This window comes from Jaculus jaculus, chromosome 2, assembly GCF_020740685.1.
Source record: "Jaculus jaculus isolate mJacJac1 chromosome 2, mJacJac1.mat.Y.cur, whole genome shotgun sequence".
Lineage (NCBI taxonomy): Eukaryota > Metazoa > Chordata > Mammalia > Rodentia > Dipodidae > Jaculus > Jaculus jaculus.
Genome location: NC_059103.1, coordinates 1,174,149 through 1,178,359, shown reverse-complemented (window position 1 = coordinate 1,178,359; position 4,211 = coordinate 1,174,149).

Here is a 4,211-nt window from a genome sequence, read left to right as displayed (position 1 = left end):
ATATGTGTGTGAGAGAGAGAAAAAAGACACAATACAGGCATGTTCATGCCACAGCATGCGTGTGGACAAGTGCAGGTGTAAGTCTTTGCCTTCCACACAGTCTCGGGCTGGCCTTGAACTCATTGCAATCCTCCTATTTCTGCCTCCAACGCTGAATGTGCACCACAAATGCCTGGCTTTCACTTTTATTTACTTTGTAATTCTAAGTATTTGTGCGTGCATGTGTGTAGACATACACCTGGGTCTCTCTGCTGCAAACACACACTAGGTGTATACACTCCTTGGCGTCCAACTTTACATGGGTACTGGAGAATTGAACCAGGGCCAGAAATCTTTGCAAGCAAGCGCCTTTAACCTCTAATCTGTCTCTCCAGCCCGCTCACTTTGTTTGGAGGAGGGGAGTCTCTTGTTCACCACTGCTTACAGCAGGAAAACTGGCCAGCAAGCAACTGAGATTCTCCTATCTCCACCTCTCCCCTCACAGTATGAGAGCTGCAATTACAGATTTTTTTAAATTTTTTGTTTATTTTTATTTATTTATTTGACAGCAACAGACAGAGGGAGAAAGACGCAGCGAGAGAATGGGTGTACCAGGGCCTCCAGCTACTGTAAAGGAACTCCAGATGCGTGTGCCCTCTTGTACATCTGGCTTATGTGGGTCCTGCGGAATTGAGCCTCGAACCGGGGTCCTTAGGCTTCACAGGCAAGCGCTTAACCACTAAGCCATCTCTCCAGCCCACAGATAAATATATATATTTTTTTTTTATTTTTATTTTTTGTTCATTTTTACTTATTTGAGAGTGACAGAGAGAGAGAGAGAGAATGGGCGCGCCAGGGCCTCCAGCCACTGCAAATGAACTCCAGACGCATCCGCCCCCTTGTGCATCTGGCTCATGTGGGTCCTGGAGAATCAAGCCTCGAACCAGGGTCCTCAGGCTTCACAGGCAAGCACTTAACCGCTAAGCCATCTCTCCAGCCCACAGATAAATATATATTTTTTGTTGTTTTTGTTTTTTGAGGTAGAGTCTTGCTCTAGCCCAGGCTGTCCTGGAATTCACTCTGTAATCTCAGGTAGAGTCTTGCTCTAGCCCAGGCTGTCCTGGAATTCACTCTGTAATCTCAGGGTGGCCTTGAACTCATGACTATCCTCCTACCTCTGCCTCCCAAGTGCTGGCATTAAAGGCGTGCGCCACCACACCCGGCTCAGATGTCCAGCTTCTTCATGGATTCTGGAGACCTGAACTCTACTCATCACATTTGCACGGTGAGTGCTTGGACCTGCCGAACCACCACAGCCCTAGAAAAGTGTTTCTTTACAAAGATTTGCCTGTCTCGCAGCTTGTCCCTCTGAAGCCCAGCTGTCCCTGTCCACTGAATCTGCAAAGTGGCTTGCCTTGGTACTGTGCACAGGCCAGCATGTAGACATGTCCCTGGAATGTTCTAGCATCCCCTTTGAACTTGGTGAGATCTAAATTTAGACTTTTGCTTGACCACTGGCTGCCTAGCTAAGCCAGAACATGTTTGTATTTTTAAGCAACTTGGAGCTCTCTTTCCTCACAAATAGGTCTGTAGTAGATGTCCCAGAGGACAGTATTCACAGGACAGTACTCCCCTTCCTGACCCATGCCTTGTCCCTGAAGCACAGAGCTGAGCTCTGTCTCCTGGTTTATGAGGATGTGTGCCTTGGGCGGGAGCAAAACGCTGGTCTCCCCCGCCTTCTCATCAGGAGCCTCTGTCTGAGAAAAGGAGGAGGACCGGCATCAGAGGCCACTGAAGAGACGCCTTCCGTCCTGGCCAGACCACGCTGCTACCAGACCCTTGTCACAGAGTGAAGGGTGTGGGCATGTGCCAGCCCTGCCAAGCTCAGAGGTACAGAAGGGAGGTGTCTGGCTGGCTGTAGTGACATACTTCTGGACGTGGTCTTCTGCCGCTCAGTCTGCTGGAATCATATCCTGTGGCTTCATCCCTCAGCAGAGACTCCCTCGGTTCTGGGATCAGGACAAAATGACGGACTGGAAGAGGGGTGGACAGGATGGGGTTTCTGAATGGTGTCTCTGCTTCAGGCCCTGTGTGCTTTCTGGGACCAGAACCTCCTATCCAGGCCACAATCTTCAGATCCACATGGAAGCTGAGGCACTCCTCCTCACCCATACAGGCCCCTTCTGTGGGACTATATTTGGATTTGGATTTTTTTTTTTTTTTTAGTGAGCCCCAAACTGTCTAAGCTACTGTTTGAGTTTGAATCTGAAAGATCCTCCAAGGGCTCATGCAATAAGGGCTTGCTCCACCAGCTGATGGGCCTTCGTGGAAGTGATCGAGTCACAAGGGCTCCAGTGTAAACACTGGATGCAGCCATTCATGAAGTGGTCATTGTTGGCTGGTTATTGAGAAGTGACGGGCTGGGCACAGCTTAGTTAGCAGAAAGGTCGCCTACCATGCATAAAGTCCTGGGTTCAAGCCTCATGTAACATGAACATGTCCAAGCACTCACCGTGCAAATGTGATGAGTAGAGTTCAGGTCTCCATAATCCATGAAGAAGCTGGACATCTGAGCCGGGTGTGGTGGCGCCACATGAACCGACTGTGCATATCTGTAATCCCAGCACGCAGGAAGCATCAGGCATTCAAGGCCATCCTCAGCTACATCCCAGCAGTGATGGACTCGAGGAGGCGGGGCACACGGTTGGAGGCAGGTCACCAGGCGTGTCACCGTGAAGACTCTTGTAACCCTTGTTACTAGCTGCTCATCCTCTGCTTCCTGGCCTCCAGAAGGTGAGCCCTTCCTACCCACCATGTGGGCTCCCCACCATGATGTCCTGCCTCACCATAGCCTCAATGCCAAGGCACCCCACTATGGAGGAAACTTCTGAAACCATGAGCCAAAATCGTTCCAACTTTAAGGTGATTCATTCAGATGTGTTGTCACAGTGGCTAAAACAGATATTCGCCTACAAAATGTATGCACTCCCCTGCCCCCACCTGTGTCCACAAAGGAAAGAGTTGAGGGCTGGAGAGGTGGCTTGGCAGTTAAGGCACTTGCCTGAAAAGCCTAAGGACCCATGTTCAACTCTCCAGATCCCATGTAAGCCAGATGCACAAAGGTGAGGCTGGCACAAGGCCACACATGCCCACTAGGTGGCACAGGTGTCTGGAGTTTGGTTGCAGGGGCTGAGGCCCTGGTATTCCAATTCTCTTTCTCCTTCCCTCTGTCTCTATATAAAAAAATATTTTTTTAAAAAAGGAAAGAGTTGAGACCCCATCCTCTTCCTTCTATACGGCTGTCACACCAGAAGTTTATATCCTGAGATTCTACTGTGACTAACTCACTGGGAAATTTGATAACAATAAGAGAGATGTTCCAGAAAACTGGGGGTGGGGGTATATGTGTATCACAGTTGTGGATGGATATTTTATTTTATTATTTTATTTTATTTTATTTTTGGTTTTTCGAGGTAGGGTCTTGCTCTCTAACCCAGGCTAACCTGTAATTCACTATGTAATCTCAGGGTGGCCTCGAACTCACAGTGATCCTTCTACCTCTGCCTCCAGAGTGCTAGGATTAAAGGCGTGCACCACCACGCCCAGAGAGGAACTAATAAAAAGATCATTAGGGGCTGGACAGAAGGCTTAGGAGTTAAGGTACTTGCCTATGAAGCCTAAGGACCCAGGTTCAACTCCCCCAAACCCATGTAAGCCAGATGCACAAGGTGATGCATGTGTGTGGAGTTCATTTGCAGTGGCTAGAGGCCCTGGTGTGCCCATATTCTCTCTCTCTAATAAAATAAATAAAAATAAAATAAAAATATTTTAAAAGATCATTAAGACAGTACAATGAAGCCAAGCGCGGTAGCACAAGCCTTCAATCCCAGCACTCAGGAGGCAGAGGTAGGAGGATCACCGCAAGTTCGAGGCCACCCTGAGACTACAGAGTAAATTCCAGGTCAGCCTGAGCTAGAGTGAGACCCTACCCTGAAAACAACAAAACATGGGCTGGAGAGATGTGAAGCCTAAGGACCCCGGTTCAAGGCTCGATTCCCCAGGTCCCACGTTAGCCAGATGCACAAGGGGGCGCATGCGTCTGGAGTTCATCTGCAGTGGCTGGAGGCCCTGGCGCGCCCATTCTCTCTCTCTCTCTCTCTTTCTCTCTCCCTGTGTCGCTCTCAAATAAATAAGTAAAAATAAACAAAAAAATAAAGAAAAAAAGAAGAAAA